Raw genomic sequence first — 19,794 nt, forward strand, 5'->3', positions numbered from 1 at the left:
ATGCAGCCTTTTTTAAAAATTTTGAAGGCTACATGCCTTAATGAGAACGATTTGCCAATTAAGACTTATTTTTCACAGTGGAAATTGTAGGTGCCAAAATTAATATGGAGTGTCAGTGTAACAATTTTTACTTTTAGAAAGGTAAAACTAAGGTGGCTTGATGTTGCGAAGTAACTGACAAGAGGGTAACAGTTAAGTAATGGAAATTTATTTTCATGTATTTGGTCCTATCATGAATTGTTCTTGCTGGTCCTGTATGTTAGAAGAGAAACAGTAAAGTTATATTTGACAGCAGATTTCCATTGCCTGGTGATCTACTGTCAAAAGGAGGGTAAGGATTTTAAACCTGACAAATTAAACAGGCCCAAATATTGGGTTTTGGGCTGCAGGTTTACAGTGCATAAAGTACATGACATGGTGTTGTGTGTCACCGCTTATTCACACATGCTATTGCTTTGTCTATGCTTTTTGTGCTTGATACACAGCAAGTATATCTGATGGCTTGACGTTTTGTGCGTTTTTATTATTATTTTTATTTGTTTTTTGCATGTTTGTTGCTGCTTTTGATACTATTACAAGCTCCCCTGTGTTGTGAGGGGATGGTCATGACAATGCCCATCGCTACGCAACAGTTGGTTGAACTTGTTCTGGTTACTAAATTCCACAGATAATGATATTTCATGCTGTGAACATAAAAGACAACACTTCACCAGTGCATGTCTATTTGGCTATAATGGTATTGAAGGAAAATAAAAAGAGGTTTACAGGATCAAAGTGTGTCACCTGCAGTTAGTCACGTTACTGCCCCTTCCCTTAAAGGAACAGGCAGCCCTACATTTATGTAGCCTTGATTGGACCTAAGGATGAAATTATAGATCTGTGACTCAAGGTGGCCTAATTTCTATATTACATTAGTTAATGATGTTCTGTTTCCTAAGTAGCATATGGCTTTCGTTCCTTAAAAGAAAACCAGGTTTTCATTTTTTCCTGAAGAAGGAACTGATACATTAGCTAGGAGTAACGTATATGGTGTAGTCGCCAACGGTAGAGTTAAAATTTGTGTAACTTTGGCCTTTGTGTATCACCCGTACTCTCGGTGTTGTGTCACATGCCTGACTATCACCCAAATAATTTTTTTTGTTCTTCCTATAGATTTTTTCTTTTGTTACTTCCCCTGACCAATGTGGCATCATTCTTAGTTATTGAGATTTTAGCTATGTCCTAGTCCCATTTCTCTTTTTCAAATTCCTTTCACCAGTCAGCCCTTTTATTATTATTGATGTATTGTTCAGGTTCACATTTCCAGACTGCAGTGATGTACCAGGGACCCCCATGTTATGTATAATTCCCTTTGGTATGACCAGACTGGTTTTCAAGAATTTGCCTTAGGCCTGCTTCAATGTTTTCCAGCCTGACTGTCAGGGTAGCGATAGACTGGTTAACTGACTCAATATTATAGTAAGACAAGTTTTCCATCTCAATAGGAGATATCTTATGTTTACCTTTTTGAACATGACGAATTTTCAATGTCTATTTTAATTTGGTTTTCGGTTCCCTTCTGTTCCTGCTACTTTAATTTTTGGTGGGATCAGATGTGTCCTAATCATGCAAATATCAGGACCCTCTAGTTCTTGTCTTTTTGTTTGCTCATTTGACTATTAGCCTGTGTATTGCATAGTGCACCTGATGCACAGTTTTTAAAGGAAGGTTTCTATATGTCCCTGATAATCGGTATCATGTGATTTCTCTATTGAGATGTTCTAAGGTAAGGAGGAACACCTAGACTTAATCATTGAGGAAAATATGTGTTTACCCCATTAGACAATGCCACTGTGTGAGGAAATCCATTCAGATAGAATTCTCATGTAGCTATAGATGGCAGAGAATAATGGAGAGGACCCAATTAAAGATGCTAGAGACCCTGTTTTGCCCTTCTGCCTTTGTATTTTATGCCCATGGTGTATGGCTACTCCTTTGAAGATTGCAGACCACCTGCTTGCAGTCCCCTTGTTAAAAACCATGAATTGTTTTTGTACTAAATTGAAGGAAACTAACAACTGTGGCACATTTCCTACGTCACTAGATTCTGCGGGTATCAAGTCATAATAACCTGCAGGACATTGATTTAAGCCTTAATCCCATCAGTGACAGCTACAGATGAAAGACGGACATCTTGGCCCTACAGTCTCAGCACCCAGAAAGTAGCAAAGCTGGACAGCGATCGCCAGCGCATGGTATCGTACTTGATCCATCAGATGGCGTTGGACATCACAAAACCAAAGTTTCAGTGTAAAGGAGCTAAAGAGAAGGATTCCTGTTGTTGATGGCAGAGCTGTTTTGAGGTTTCATTTCTCTACCTGTCATGTGCTGGTAACCTCTGACAGTGTGCAATCCCTTGAGCCCCTTGGCCTGAGTTTTGGCCACACACTCCCTTTTCTTTGCTCCAACGGAAGAAGGGCAGTGCACCGGAGATTTCAAGTTTGGAAAAAGGCACTATATTGTGGTGCCCATGAAAGAGCAGCGTGAGCGTCCTCTGACACTAAATAATGGGTGTTGGAGTCTGAAAGTGCTGCTGAGCTTGAGCTATTTCCCAATTAATGGTGCTTGGGTCTGCACGAGATGATTTGTGCCCTTGATCAATGAAGAGCACATTGTTTGTAGTGTCTGCCACAGAGGAGAGACACTGGTGCATTGCTTTAAGACATTGAGACTTTCGAGTGAGCTGTGGGTGTTTGCCAGGAGGGCACTCCAACTAAGCAGTACTTTTCTCACGAAGAGGCCTGAATTGAGAGGCCCATGCGAAAGAAAACAACAAAAGAAAATTTGATGGACAATAGAAGCCTGCCAGAGAGGCTTTTTGAACGGATCCTGGGCATAGTTGGTTTCACAAGAGGTTTCCGTGTGATTGTATAGACTAGGTGTTAGGAGACTGATTGTTTTGCTGGCATTGTTTTAAAGTACTATTCTGTTTAGTAAAAGCAGAATAAAGTCCATTTTCTGTGGAAAGAGTACCCCCTTTTCACCTTAGAGCATTGATGAGAGTCACCACTGTTCCACCTGAACATACAAAAATTACTGAAATGCAGAGGAGCCCTAAAAATGTTACTAGATAATTTTAGGATTTGCTTTTTGGTTAGGGTTGTGAAAAATTATTATTTCATTTGTAATAGTGGTCACTACTTTCTACCGTTGTCTATATGTTCTTAATAACGTGTTTTCTAGTGTCTTTTAAACATGACGTTGTCATTTATGGGTGGGATTGTTTTTCTCTTCTCAATTGACTTCTGCACCCACTTCCCAACCTGTTTTTTCCTACTATTGTTTCTTTGCACTCTTTTCACCCTTTTCCTGAACATGAGCAGGTTAGAAGATCAGAATTTGTAAGCAATTCTTTTGTACAGCTTCTGCATCAACACTAGTTAGTAGTGAACATCACTAATTGTTAGGTGTGTGATCTTATGCCACCTACTGCAGATAGAGGTATTCCTTATTTTGTCCTGCCATATGTAGCCTTTTGTGTTACATCATACATAAGGAAACCTGCACCAAGAGACGAGCTAAATACTAGGATGATGTTACAGCAACATCTCAACGACTTTAGAAACATAGACCTCGACTCAGATTAGCATGAGAATAGGTTTATTGCCTATGTAAGGGCAAAAGGAGGGTTTGTGGTTCTAAAAATTCTGGACCCATGTAATTTACTTTGCCACAGCAGTACGATTTTAGTATCAAAAGACCGATAATGACTAGTACACTAAGCATGAGCATTTTCGCTCAATTCCAGCAGCGTTTTCACCTCGAAATCGCCATTTTCGTCCTGCACTCGTGGCTCCCATTTTATACACGGCAGCCATTTTTAAAAGTTGCCCTCACATAGGCTTATAATACAGTCAGATTTGATTCCAAGGACACGTACACCTTGATTGACTTTTCTCTGACCTGGGCAAGCTGGAACCATTGCCTCAGGCCAAACCTGTTTGGTCAGTCCCTCTCCCAGTGGCCGAATCAGATAGCATCAAGGCACACCAGGCCATAAAACCCTTATTATCGCTCACACACCCTGCCTAACTTGCTCACACCTGCACCTGCTCTTTTCTTCTTCTTACTTTACGAGGGGGAGGTGCCCGTTTTTATTAGGGGTCCACACTTATCTGATGTAAAATACTAGGCCTTGCCGGGTAATTTATTATGGGTTGGATGACATGAAATATGAGGTTTCATCATGACACTGTTCCTTTGTAGTGAAAACATGTGAATGACCAACCAAAATGTCAAGAATGTTTGCCTGAAGCTTAAAAAACTGTATATAAGGAAACCTGACTTTGCATTGAAACACAGTCTCCTGAGAACATACAAACCGTGCTGTTGTACTTCTAGGACGCTTGGTACTTGGTTGCAGCCAATAAATTCGATCTTTGACTTCACCTAGAAGACTCTGAGTTTCTGTGGTCTGAATCAGGAAAGTACCCGAGGTCTTTGGGTGTACCCTGGCACCGCTGGGTTACCGGATCAGTACCGGTTCTGAAAAACCCAGTACCTCAAAATCTATTCAGGAAATGAGAACTGAAGGGGAGCAGCAATGAACAATCCTAGCCGCTCCTCCTCAATTCCCCACCTACGAGTTTATTTCTTCTGTTGGTTATAAAACATGAAGGAGACCGGGTGAGAGCTGGTGGTCACTTCCTCTCTCTCTCCTCCTCCCTTCCATGCCTCCAGGAAAAGTTCATTTGTCTGGTTGGAAAGGAAAAGGAGAAGCAGGGGGAGTGATGCCTACCCTTTGCCTCTTCTGAAGCCATGCCCACCATCTTGATCCTTGGAAGAACCTGGCAGGGAATATAGAATCCTCCTATCTTTATAGAATTATGAAGTAACAAGGAGAAATGAAGACTTTTCTCCTAGTCATGCCACACTGGGGAAGGCATTGCATTTTGAAGCATTCTCAATTTACTAGCTTTAGTAAATCTGGGAAATTCCTGAGTGAATTCATGGAAACACCCATGCTACACTTTTGGAATGCCTTTCCAATACAAGGCAATGAAATGTTGCGCTATGCACTGCTTTGTATTACTTTGTATTTACTAAACCATTCAGTGCCACCCAAAGTGGCTTTGCTAGGCTTAGTAAATACCAAAAAATATTCTTTTGTCATGGCTGCACCCCAAAAGAGATGAAACCCAGAGCAAAATCTGAGCAAATCTGCATCCTAGTCCCTGAAATGAATGTCAAAAATTCTCAGGGGCACAAGGCAGCTGGCTGAAGTCCACGAGGGCTCCATGTTGCTGGATAGCCCTTAGACAAGTTCACTGTGATGGTGTTGACTTTTGATGGGAAAGTTCAGATAGGGAGAAACTTGAATTTTATGTCCAAAACGTATCCTCACCTGCCAGATACTTAAGGTGTATTTTTTATTACTTTTACAGAAATGCCACTTCTAGAAAGTGAGAATTTCTCTGTGCTTATGACTCTGGTGTTTTGCAGCTTGACTCCAATCAACGTCTGGGCAGAGTGACAGTTGGGCTTTGTGCATACTTTTCAGACAGCCTGTACACAGGGAGGGTGGAGGTGTCACAGAGGTGCATCTGCATGCTGAATAGTCTTCCTGACCTGAGAGAAGGGAGAGGCAGGGCACACCTACATGTGTAAAGGCTGTGCCCTGGCCTCATACAATAGGGTTGTTTACCCCTAACTGATGTTTGGAGACTGTGCTGTAGGAGAGAGGGGACCCTCCCAGAACCAGTTGTAAATGGTTGGAACCTCCTCTCCCCTTCCTTTGTAACCCACTGTAAAACTGAGTATAAGTAAAGGGGTATTTTCACCACAATGGGGAGACACCTTGGAACTGGACACAGAATGCTGGAAGGACTCACCTGGAACCGCCATGGACTGCTGCTGCTGTGCTGACCTGTGACCTGCTTGGTCACTGTAAGGAACTGCCACTTGTTTGCATTCATCTTGTGCTGGCCTGCTGCTGGGCCCTGCCACCTGGCCTCCTTTCTCTTGTATTGTTGTCCCCCAGGGGCTGGGTGCCGTGGCCCTGGACCCCTGCAACATGGATATAGCGCCTGGAGGACCGCACATTTATTAATTTGCCAAGTGCATTCAAAGCGCAGTCTGGTGGTTAAGAAACTGCTCCCCCAGTGCTTAAAAGTGCTTTTCTGCCACCAGAATTCACTGACGCAACCCGGGCACTGCGCTTGGTAAAGCACATGTTTTTGTTGTTGACCGCCGTGGCCTGGCTTCATTTTTGGAAGCATGTGGGAGTCGCACTGTCTTCAATGCCCCCAGGCCACCATCGTTTGAAGAAAAGGAGCGAGCGCACTCCTACCATGCCCCCGCGGTGAAGCGCACTCTGAGGAGTGCCCTTGGGGCACAAGCAGGCACCTAATTTGGTGCCTGCCCTCAGCTGCAGCCCAGGCTGGCCGCAGAGTGCAGAGTGCAGTCAGTGGGGGGAAGGAAGCCTCATCGGAGGCTCCCCCAGCCCCAAAGGAACCCGTCTCATGCCGCCTGAGACTGCGGACGGGGCAGAAGCCTCGCCGGAGGCGCCCTGTACCACCGGTCTTCATTCTCGGCCTCCCCCAGTGATCGTGGGCCCCAGGAGGGGCCCGATACTCATATCTTAAAGGGAGGGGGGGTGGAAGCCTCATCGGAGGCTACCCGCACTGCCAGGCTGGATTTTTGGCATTGTTGTGCACCCCCCACCTTGTGGAAGGGCCAGTGGAGGCCCCCAGAGATCATCTGCCTCACCAGGGGCCCATTATAAAGCAGAGAGGGTGCGTGGCTGACTTTGGCCCCCCTCTTGAGGGCCGGTTAAGGCCCAGGGGCCCCCCCAGAGATCACGAGCCCAAGGAGGGGCCTGTTATAAAACCAGAGAGGGTGCGTGTCACCTCCCTCCCCCTGGAATTATCACAAGGCCCCCATTTAGCATGACGGAGTGCCGGGGGCCCCTTCATTTGCTTCTGGGCACAGGAAGTGCCTTTCATCAAGGAAACAGGTACTTTCTGCAGGACCTGCATACTTCTTATGTTCCTGTGGTACGGACATTAATGATTTATATGTAACCTGCCTGTTGTAATGATGTGTTGCATATGTGCTTGCTAAATGTTCCTTTTATGGGCATGACATGCTCATATGTTTTCTTGACTTGCCATGTGTTTTATAATGCTCTTGGTACAGGCATTTATGATATGTTTATGACAAGTGCATTTATTTAGTAATGTGATTCCTGACTACTGCTTATGTTGCAGAATACTAAGTAACCTGTGTGTTATATGTGACTACTGCTAGTTCTGCAGAGTAACTAATGTGTAGCAGTTGTAATCTGACAACTGCTAAGGTAGCAGGATATTACTGACTTGTTGTGTTTGGTCTCATAATTGTGTTGTGTACAATACAGTATATTTTCATATAACTTGGTGTTGTGTTTTCTTTGTGGTGGGGATAGTGCGTCACATGTGTTGTGTGTGTTGTGCAAAAGCTTTACACATTGCCTCTGGGATAGGCCTGACTGCTCGTGCCAAGCTACCAAGGGGGTGAGCAGGGGTTATCTTGGACATGTAACCCCCTTGCCCTGACTAGAGTGGGTGGGTTGTGTCTGGCTTAGGTGCATATCCTAGCCAACCAGAAACCCAATTTCTAACAGTGTGGCTTTGTACATCTAAAAATCAATTTTGCATCAGGGCTGTGCCAAAAAAGTGAGGCAAAATCTTAGCAAATCTGAGCTTAGATTTTCACTTAAATACCCACAACAATTAACAACAAAGTACAAACTAAAGAAAGGTATTTTCTGTCAAGTAAAAAACAGTCTCTTCGTGTGGTAAAGCTCATCCCCACAATATCTGTTTCTCACAGACAAACTAAAACCAGTTAGCATCCCACCATTAGAAACATTTCTGAGCTAATTATGAATTAACTATAACTCTATGTGTTTCATGCCTGATAAAGGGAGCTACATTAAAAAATAACTGTACATTGGCTAGTAACTCATTACTTTAACAGAAATGTGTGTAATTTATTTTTATTACTTTACGGTCAGCTTGCTGCTGCTATAACTGCACACCAAGATATCTACTTTAATGCATACCAAAAAATCTACTTTGGCCAAAATTACAAGTTGCACGGAACTGGGGTGAGATTATGACTCCCTAAAATCTCAGTTCTGTGTTCTGTACAATGTTAGAACTATGGCAGCTTTACATGGGTATATTATGTTTCTCTCTTTTATTTTCCTGAAAACATGAGTTACAAGCATTTGCCATCTTTTTTTTATAAAGTTGCAGTAGTTGATAGAACAGATCGGATGAACGGATGAAAGTTGTTCAAGAGACTGTAGCATATAATTAAACTATTGAGAGAGCACTGGCTAAAAGAAGTGTGGAGACTCTTACACCTCAGGGAACCGGATACACATTCATGTAATGTGAACATGTTACCTGCACCTGCATTGATTTCTTCCTCATCTCACTCCTTATATTATCCAATGTCTTTTTGTCTACTGTTCTTGAACGTAGGATAGCGGACCATAGTCTGGTTCAACTGTTCCTTCTTATTAGGCTTGGTGCTTCCCCTCCTACAATGCAGCATGCCAGGACCTGTACACATAAACTACCTATAGAATAAATAAATGACCTTGTAGACTTTCTTGCAGATAATGAGGAATCTGTGACTTCTGACAAAACCCTGTGAACAGCAAATAAAGTTTATTCTATAGGACTCATGTAGAGAGTTGTGACCCTTCAGAAAAATAAGGCCACAGATAAAAAGGAAGTATTAAAAACCTTAATCGAGAACTTGACTAAATTCTATAGTGACAAGATGTATGCCCCACTTCTAGGGAACTTAATTGAGCTGAGAAAGACTTAACCCCATTGCATTACCAGAGATAAACTTACCCTGCATCGCCAAAAAACAACACAATATGAATGGGGGAAAAGGTGACTCCAACTGGCCATGCCAGAAACATGCATCACCCAGGGCCATTAAGTAACACAACCTATAGGACTCATTAGGGCGTGTTAGAGCTTCTCTACTCATATTTATGATTCAAAACAAATCCAGAGGATAGGTTTTTCACAAATGTTGAGTTGTCATGAGTAAAAAAAACAAGTGGCAGCTCTTAATGATAACATCTCGGAAGAAGATATGGGGAAAGACATAGATGACGCGCAGTGGGAAGGCCCCCAGAGCTAATGTTTTTTTGCATAATAGTACAAGCTTACCAAGGTCACAATATCACAATTATTGAGTAAGGCATTTAAAAACATAGTAAGCATGAGGCACCTAAGTCCTGAGTTTAAACAGGCAGTTATACCAATAACACCAGCACTTGGAAACAACCGCCTATAGGGTTCTTATTACTGGCCTAACTTACTAATGAATACGTACAGGAAAATCTTGTAAACGGTTAGACAATAGCCTAAGTGCACTGAACCTGTCTCTCATTCATCCAATACAAGTAGGCTTTGTATCTGGCAGATCTCGTGGAAATAATATCAGGACGCATCTACATCTTTTGTGATGGTTACGAGAGACCACAATAAGAATACTACCTTTCCTTTCGATTCCAAGAAAAGATTTCGTCAGGTGGAATCTGGATACCTTTTCAGAACGTTAGAAAGAGTGACACTGGGCTCAGACTTGGATCGAGATGGCTATCTGACACTACTTCAGTCAAGATTGCCTGTAACTATTTATATCTGAAACATTTTCAATTTGGAAAGGAACAGGGCTGCCCACTATCACTCTCTTCTATTCATGTTGACCCTTGAGCTGCTGGATGCCAGGGTGTGTTATGCCACCAGCCCTCTTTTTTTTTTTTTTTAATAGAGGCAAAGTTCTTCTAAAACTCTTTGAAACAAAGATATTTATACCTAATGGCATTCCTCACTGAGAACTTATTTCTCTAGATATTGGATCAACTGAACCGAGAGTGAGGGATTCACGATAAATGCAAAGATGTGAACAGATAGGATTTGGGTGGAAACCACTTTCAATGAGTGCCACTTAATTTTAAGTTCTTGGGTTTCTTGATAAACCCAAACCTGAAGAATGTGGTATGTGATAATATTAAACTACTACTGTTGGAAATATCAGCAGATATTTTACTGTGCTTGAACCTTCATCTACCCCTTCAAGCAGGGTACAGAGTTCATCTTCACAATGCTCTACTTACATATCTCATCCTAATATGACAACCCAATGTGGATTTCTGCTACAGCACTTAATGAGGTTTTGTGTGAACTGCTCTCGCAGTGAAAAGCTCTGGAATTAAATACCAATATTTAATTTTCCTGGACCCTACATTATTTCAGGGTGAACTACTGAATGAACATGCTGCATGAAAGGACTTTGGTAAGAACAAAAGCTCAGTGTTTATTCATGGATAGATCTTTAAAATGTTTATTTTTGTGTGGAGATAACTTTGCTTTATATATTATGTTTCCCTAGCTATTTTATGTGGTATTTCATTTTCCAATCTGAACGTCAACCAATTGCTTGCCGACTTTTACAAAGGTTAATTAGTATCTCTTTTCTTTTGATCATTATGATTATTTGATTGTGCTTTTGGCAATCTGTGTCATTTTTTGAGATGATCTTCCAGTGACAGGCACTAAAGTAAATAGTTTAGTTTGGTTTTGAATTAAGTGAAAAAACAACAACAATTAATGTAACTAATGTTATGAGAATAATTATTTTTTTGCTTCGTTTGTCGTTATGCAATGTCCTAAAATTCGGCTTACTATGGTGTCATGGTGTCTCAGCCTATATGACGTCATTCTGAATATGAGAAAGTTATATATGTTTGATCGTTGACAGGGTAGCTCAACTCTTTCTTATTTTTCTTTCAAATTACATTTGCCCTTCTCTCACGTGCTTTTTTATACCAACGTTTGATTTGTGCAGAATTTGGACAGGTGGAGAAAGCAGAGAGAGTCACATCTTTGAAGTTCACATCCTTGCTGCAAGCCCAAACACTTTTGTATTCAGATTGGTGTTCTGAACTGAAAGCTTGTGGATACCAATACAAGATGCATTATTTCGGAATAAAATGATGTTGCACCACATATTTTGTATGCTTGATTAAGTTATATATAAATTGATCAAGGCTTTAACTGAAAACTAAATTAATCAACATGCTGATGTTATTCAAACAGCAGCATCAATGTTCGTTGTAGATAATCATTTAGTTTTGTAAGCACCACTCAAGGATCAACTTGACCTCATACAACAAAGGCAATATTCTTGACCTTATCAGACTGAAACAAGATTCCTTTCAGAATACCGACCCCCTAAGTATTGGCTTGTACATCCATCCCTTGTTCCCCTCCAAATTCTTCACCATCACCATTAACAAGAATACCCAAACGGAAATTGAATAACATGATATCTAGCTCTCTGGACCTATTCCCCATGGACACTAATACAAATTTCCTTTTGCAGCCATAAACTCCTCTTCAAATCTGTCATCAGTTACAGTGTTCATTAATAAAAAAAATACCTCTCAAAATACTGCTGACTCTCAGGCACAAAATGTATCTTAGGAAAAGTGAGAAAACCTCAGACGTGTTCCTCTATGTGGTCATGGAACTCCTTTGTGACTTACAATATTCTTATGGTATACAACAAGGGGTACTTAATCCCATATATATTGTGACCTAGCTTGTTGCTGTCTGTTTAAATAGGATTTTAATTATTAATCTGGTTGTGTGTCTTGTGATCTTTTCATGATAACCTTCAATTTCCAACTGTTGATGCCTCTTTAAAGAGCACTACATCACAACGCATTAATAGTCCACCTTCAGTCTTGTGAGCTCGTCAGACCTTATTAAGAAAACTTACAAGTGAGACGCGTATAGGCCGATGGACCTTTTGACTTCGCTTTGAGTAGTTCCCACCATATATCCTGTACCAATACAGATCAATAACAACAACAATCAATGACATCAATACCCAATAGGTGTCAGTAATTTCCTCACCCCATGACATCTCGGCCATGAATAACCGCACCTTTATGTAAAAATTAGAATGTTTATTTCCCTATATTAACATTGCTAATATCACGTAACTTAGTCTCAATATCAAATGATAAACATACAAAAACAATAGTGGCTGACAAAAGCGGTGAAAGAATTGCAACCTGATCAAAGCTTAAGCCACCACACATTCTAAAGTTACCATACAAAATAATAACAAGAATAACTGCACAAACCAAATAACATACATTTAGATTCAGCAAAGAAAAGACATCAACTGTCATTACATGTAGTGAACTTTATCAGTGAGAACCCTAACTAACATTGGATTAGAATAGCATGTTTGGACTTCATGCAAAACAATTTAGTCACACAAATTTGGAAAAAGCACATAACTATGGCTCTATCAAAATAGCGGTTGGTACCTAGAAACAAAAGCAAATAGACATAACAATCAATAACATCATCATCATATACATTGCCTCAGTGTAGTTCAGCAAGCTGTGACAATCTTCGTTAATAGGACATCAGTTCAGTCAGGAAGGCATCAGGATTCAGCATCAAAGTTCAGAAAAAAACCACCTCTCTTCATGCAGTTTGAAAAAGAATAATAACTAAATGTTAAGAATGGCTGGGGAGTATGGGCTCTCTCCTCCTGGTGCAGTCCGGATAAGTTAGATTGCTTAAAACTACTTCCCACGTCCTTATTGGTCAAAGAATTGCATGTTTACATTTAGTCCAATAAAAATAAACCCCACAAATCTAAAGTTTTATTACTACGCGGTTCACATGTCGATGATTGGCTCCTCTTCTAGCGTTCTCGTGATTGCTCTCATCAGGTATCACTATTGTTGCAGCTTATACTCCAGTCAGTGCATCCATTGTCTTCTCTTGGGAAGGTCAGTCTTACACATACATGATATACAATGTTTCTCTAGCTAGTACAGCATCTTCTAGCAGGCAGTCTCTCATGGGAACTAACTTCAGCTACGGGCACATGATCAGTACAGTGGAAAATCTCACTCTAATTCTCTAAGCAGCCCATTTATAAAACGCCTAAGAAATGCAGCTTGACATGAGGCCATGCAACTAGGCCCAAGACCTCGCTAAATCAAGGCCTACAAATTAATAAAGCTAATACATAATACATAGCCTTTAATATGACATATTATTACATTTATCAAACATAAGCTCAACATTTTACATTAACAAGCCATTAATAACTACACATCATGAACATTGGAGGCCACTCAGGTGGGCGCAACTTCAAATGCATGCATTAATTATCTCCAAGTTAATTCATTTTCTATGCAAATCCTACATTTAAATACATGAAAATGCATTAGTAAGATTCAGCATTAACAGTCTCAGAACCCAGCTTCCCATCCAGTCACTCAAAGTATTCTTGGCCACGACCCTGTTCAGGAACAGGGTACTGTTGCTTTTGGCTTGAGTTTGCCCTTATAAATACCATTTACATACAGAGAGTTATACTTATTTATTCACAAAATGGTCATGCCTCTAATCTAATTTTCCCCCATTTTTGACTGCTTTCTGGCATTCTAGTTACTCATAGAGGTATTCTAGAGTTTGTTAAATGGTTGCATAGCATAAACTTGGCGTAAGAGCACTTTATAAGCAAGTGGAAATTAAGGGATTGCCCACAATCACAGACTGAGTCGAAGACGGGATTTGAACCTGGATCCCCATTTAACAGCTCTAACCTGTCAGCAACATCTCCTTCACTTCAAAGTATTAGGACTTAGAGGCATATTTATACTCTGTTTGCGCTGAATGTGTGTCAAAAAAGTTTACGCTCATTCGGTGCAAACCGTGCACCATATTTGAATTTTGACGCCCGAGCCCGCGGACATCAAAATTCCTCTGTGTGAGTCATTTTTTGGATGCGTGAAACTGCCTTGCGTTAATGACATGTAAGGTAGGCGTTCCCGCCCAAAACATGACTTTAAGGCCTGTGCGCCTTATTTATACTCCCGCGTCATTTTAACAGACAGGAGGGAGCGGGCCTTAAAAAATGGTGCACAGCCTGATGTGAGCCGTTTTTTAACGCCTGGGTCAGGGCAGGCGTTAAGGGACCTGTGGGCTCACTTCCATGGTCTCTGACCATGGAAGGTGTCCAGAGGTGCCCTTCCCTGTCCCCAGGGACACCCCCTGCCACCCTCGCCCACCCCTGGAGGACACCCATGGATGGGGGGATCCATCCCAGGTAAGTACAGGTAAGTTGGGGTAAGTATTTTTTTTTTTTTTTTAAAGTGGCATAGTGGGGCCTAATTTGGGCCCCCCTACATGCCACTGTGCCCAATGACCAGAAGTCCCCTGGGCATGGCCATTGGGCAAGGGGGCATGACTCCTGTCTTTGCTAAGACAGGAGTCATTTCAATGGGGGTTTTGTGTCAAAAAATGGTGCAAGTCCGGTTTGAGGCATGATTTTTGCCTCAAACCTGACTTGCCCCATTTTTTGACGCACAACCCCCATTTTCCCCTACGCCGACGCTGCCTGGTTTGAGTCTTTTTTTTTACTCTGACCAGTCTGCAGCGCCGGGTAACGTCATTCATTAAATAAGGCACTGGTTTGCGTCAAAAAGTATAAATATGGGCCTAATTTTTTATTGATTGCAATGCAAATTGATCGGCCTGCCATAACTAACCCAGCTATCACGTGCTGGTGCCTATTGTAGTGGCTGAAAATAATCCTAGTCAAACCGTGTAGAATGATATGATATAAAATGCAGCGTAGGTGATCTGAAATCAGTCAGAGTAAGTTATTATAGTAAACATTGTTTAGATAAATTAATTTAAAAATGTAATTTAAAATGCTATAATGTTCATGCCCTCCTTTTACATTTCAGCTCTATAGTTAAAAGCGTAAATCCGTTTTTACTAGGTAGCAAAACAGTGATTTCTTTGAGGGCGTGAATAAATTCATTGTAAAATAGAAACTGCAGAAAAATGTCGTTGGAAAACCGGTGCACTAACCAATGGTGTACTCAATGAAATGAATGTAACATTTTTGATGAAATTACATTATTTGACACCGAAAGGACGATAACGTTTCCAAATAAATTACATAGTTCGCTAGAACCGTAGTACAATTGAATTTCTTTCTCCATTGTGCGGTTTTCGTTCGGCTTTTAAAAGGTAATTCCACAGTTATTGATTACTACAAGAACGATACAGTTGGCATAGAAAATGTCATTGAGAAGTTGAGCAGTTCAAAGCAACTTTTTTGATTTTTCACAGTTGAAAAATGTATATATTCATACACTCGGCTCTGTTAGAGAACACACAGTCACAAGTGCATCATTTCAGAAGCACCAGAAATGCTTATTATAAATTACAAACCGGCAATTTCATCTGTGCCACAGATACGGATACTATTCAAAACTAATGCAGGTTCAACAGAGCCGTGGCTGCTGAAGCATGAGCCGTTTCCTCAAAGTAGGTGGCGTGGCCTGCAGAGACTGTAGGAAATTTCCTGCTGCGCTCAAACGATGCAGGTTCCATTGAGAGGTTGGTGGTGAAATGTTAATGTTTTCTGCCTGGATTTCTGTCACAGACACTAATACATCAGTTATAGGCCTGGTCAGAATTTAGTTTATGCTGGAGTAATCAGAGTAATTTTGATAATCCTGCTTTACTCTTTGATAAGAATTACCGCTCATTCAGTGATTACTACTACTCAAGAGTAATGTCGGAGAAAAAATCCTACTGCAAGACACATTCAGTGAGTGTGAGAGAAAGGTACATTCCGCGCAAAGGAAATAGCACTAAATGCAGTTAGTAAGTTGGAGGGAAATTCTACGTAGGAGCACTTTGTTCTATTGCATTTGGTGCTATTTGTTAGTCAAAATACATCGTTGCATCCATTTTGGACGAGAGGGGGAATTTGTGCACTAAGAAATAGCACTGAAAGCAGACTTATTCTTGCATATTTCAACCATATTTTGACTATACTGTTAGGTAACTCAATGTGATTATGGTACCAAAATTATTTGAGTTACACCCACCCCTAATTAGATGTCAGTTCAGTATTTTGAAAGGATGACTACAACATGTGCCTTTCAGATACCAAATCAGCATCCTTTTGAAATCCTATTTTAGAACTCAGAATAATTTTTCTAACTCCTCAAATTTAATACATAAGAAAAAACAATTTAACAGTCACAAATGCTGGATTGCAGATTCTGTGGCAGTTAAAATGCTTAGTGCATCTGGCCCTTAATCCTTCCATTGTCTGCTAAAATTAACTATTATTAATTAGGGGAGAATTGTACTTGGTATTTACAATATTTAGGCAGGGCAAAACATTAGTGTGAAGCAGTGATGGCCTGGTTCCTGGGGTTCAAGGGCAGTCGGGGGATACTGGACTCCTTTTACACTAATTGGAGTCATTCACCCCCGGTGTCCTCAGGTGTCCTCGGCCATAGTACTATTGGAAGCGACACTGGGAAATAATGTATGCCCTTTTAGCACTTTACTCTTTCAGGAGAGAGAGACAGAGCAGGCAAAGCCTTACTCATGATATGCTAGTTGCATTAGATACTCAGAACACAGTTTACACAGTAATATTAGGTAATAAGATCAATGACTATTCAATGCTTCATGATACAAAAAAGTATTTTAATGCACACAAGACACATAAACTACACATAAAATTAAGATAAACAGTAAAAACCAGAAGCTGATATGTCCCCGCGGTCCAGGAATCTGACCCTAAACAATTTTATTGCACCTAGATGCTAAGCACTAAAAAAAACGAGCAATGGAATTTAGACATAATAATGCACACATGTATTCTTCAAAGCTAGAGCAACAGTACTAATTCTTATATGGCAGTGATTTGGCTTCAGCAGTTGCTTTGGACACAACTGTTCTCAGTTCACCTTCTCTCCCACCACCCAAGGACCAGAAGTGTCTTCTTTTCCTTGGAAAGGATATCACTCTTGTGGTGTTCATGAAGCAAGTCTGTGTTCTTAGTGTTAAGGCAGTTACTAAGTGCCACTATTCCTGTAGACACTGGATTAGCTGTAGACGTTTATGGGCTTTTCTATGAGAAAAGGCGTGGTGCTGCATGGCATTCACACAGGATAGGAATAAAGCTAGCAAGTATGTAAGACCTGCCTAAGGGACTAGGAGTTCAAATGGTAAGTTCTTCAGCAGGGCACTCTCTTTCAGCAATAGATCATAAATGGAAGGCACCCATGGCACATGATAGGGGTCAGAGTAGAAGTAGTCTTACCATCATGTGAAGTAAGATTCTTTATCTCTAGTCTCTTTGTGTTCCAAAGTGTTCATCCTTACATAGGCAACTCCCACAGGTCTTCACAGATTGTTGGTTTTGTGCTGAGATGCTGAAAGGTCCTTCACCTCTGTTGAGACTTAGCTCTATCCATCTGACTGGCAATTACTTTCCACATGTAAATCAGTCACAGAAGCACCCTACTTAAGCCCAGACCCAATTTCTGAGTCTTGAAGTGAAAGAGAAAATCTATAGAGGATTGCACTCTTTGTACAGTACTTTCCTAAGCCTATCATTTGGCCCTTCTCAGAACACAAGTGAAACTTCCTAATGATGGTGGTATTTTATTGTACTTTGATAGACAGGCTGATCCAATCATGGGGCCTGCTACTTTTGAATTCCTTAATAGTCTTCCAATCCTGAAGCAAGTTTCCTGTGTCTTTATTGCATGATCACTTTATGGGAGGGAAAGCCTGCTGCTCTCTTTCCCTGATTCTTGGTACTTCTATCCACCATCACAGTGAGAAATCTTAATTAACCCCAGAGGTGAGGTTGTAGCTACAGGAGATGACCATGATCTCAGTGGAGATCAGAAAAAATGTTTGAACTAAATGCAGATCAGGGTGCATTCCTCACCTGCACCAATTGTGTGCAAGTACTATGGAGAGGGACAAAGGAGTTGAAATGCCCACAACAGATCCAGATTCAGTTCACATTCAACGGAATGGCTCACAAACTCATCCAGAATCATCTGTGGCATTCCCCAAGGATCCTCGCTCAGCCCCACGCTCTTCAACGTTTACATGGACCCACTCGCCAACATCACACGAACCCACCACATCAACATAGTTTCCTACGCAGACGACACTCAGCTCATACTCTCCCTCACGAAAGACACTACAACTGCAAAGAACAACCTCCACAACAGACTTCACGTCATCGCCAGCTGGATGGAACCAAGCCACCTCAAGCTAAACACAGACAAGACAGAAATCCTCATCTGTGGCACCAACCCCTCAGCTTGGAATGACTCCTGGAGGCCCACCTCCCTAGGAACCGCGCCCTCACCCACCACCCACGCACGCAACCTAGGCTTCATCTTGGACTCCACACTCAGCATGACTCAGCAGGTCAATGCCATCTCCTCTTCCTGCTACAACACTCTCCGCATGCTCTCCAAAATCTTCAAGTGGATTCCTGTCGAAACCAGGAAAACTGTCACCCACTCCCTGGTCAGCAGCCGTTTGGACTATGGAAACGCCTTATATGCAGGAATTACAACCAAACTCCTAACAAATTTGCTAAGAATCCAGAACTCATCCGCCCGCCTCATTCTGGACATCCCACGCCGCAACCACATTTCCCCCCACCTCAGAGACCTTCACTGGCTACCAGTATCAAAGAGGATCACCTTCAAACTCCTCATCCACGCACACAAGGCCCTCCACGACACAGGCCCAGCATACCTCAATGACAGACTCACCTTCCACACCCCCACCCGCAATCTTCACTCCGCCAGCCTCGCCCTCGCCTCCATCCCCCGCATCCGCCGCACCACCGCCGGAGGAAGATCCTTCTCTCACCTAGCCGCCAAGACCTGGAACTCCCTACCACTCCACCTTTGCCAGTCCCAAGACCTCTTGACATTCAGGAAACGCCTCAAGACATGGCTCTACGACCAGTAGCTCCCCCCCCAGCGCCTTGAGACCCTAATGGGTGATTAGTGCACTCTATAAATCCTCGATTGATTGATCCATGACATGCCTCACAGCAGAACAGTTCTGGAATTGTTGAGGGAATCTTTTGCCACCAAGGACATTCCAAAGATTATTGTGATGGATAATGGTATGCAGCTTGTGTCCAAGGAAATTAGATTGTCAGTCATGGACCTGAATATTACACTGCACAGAATTGCCTGGTACTGACAAATGGGTTCGTAATAACTATGAATATGCTGGTAAAAAGTTGTGTACAAAGCGCATTCCACTTCAGGATACCATTGGGGAGGATGCTTTGCGGAAATATTTTGGTTCATATGACCACACAGAATCACAGAGGTATCATCTCTGGAGAGCCTGATGAGATGCATTGCATGGGCAAAACTGAACCTAGCATGGCAGAAACGATATGCAGGAGGGAGGGAAAGTAGGAGGTCAGACAAGATTCGTATGATTTCTAATTATCAAAGCAAGTATAAAATGTGGAATGATCAGTTGGTCAGGAAGTACTATAGTGCATAGGTGATGTTGATCAGTTAAGAAATTCAGAGTGGTTAAGAATGACACTTGTTTCTTGCACCTCTGAGAATCATTAGAGTGATGAGGATTGTTGTCATGGATACTGGTGATGTATGGAGAATTTGAAAGTTGATAAAATGAAAGGGTGCTGTTTCACATAGAAGGATTGCTGGCTGAGGGGTGTAGTTGACCCTCAGAGGTTGGGGTGTATCTCAGAACAGTTGGCAAATAGGAACTTTCAGAAGTGGAGAGGAGGATCTTTGTGTGACATAGACACTACCCCAACATTTAGGGTATGCACCTTGTAGCAAGAAGTAAGTCTTAA

This window comes from Pleurodeles waltl, chromosome 11, assembly GCF_031143425.1.
Source record: "Pleurodeles waltl isolate 20211129_DDA chromosome 11, aPleWal1.hap1.20221129, whole genome shotgun sequence".
Lineage (NCBI taxonomy): Eukaryota > Metazoa > Chordata > Amphibia > Caudata > Salamandridae > Pleurodeles > Pleurodeles waltl.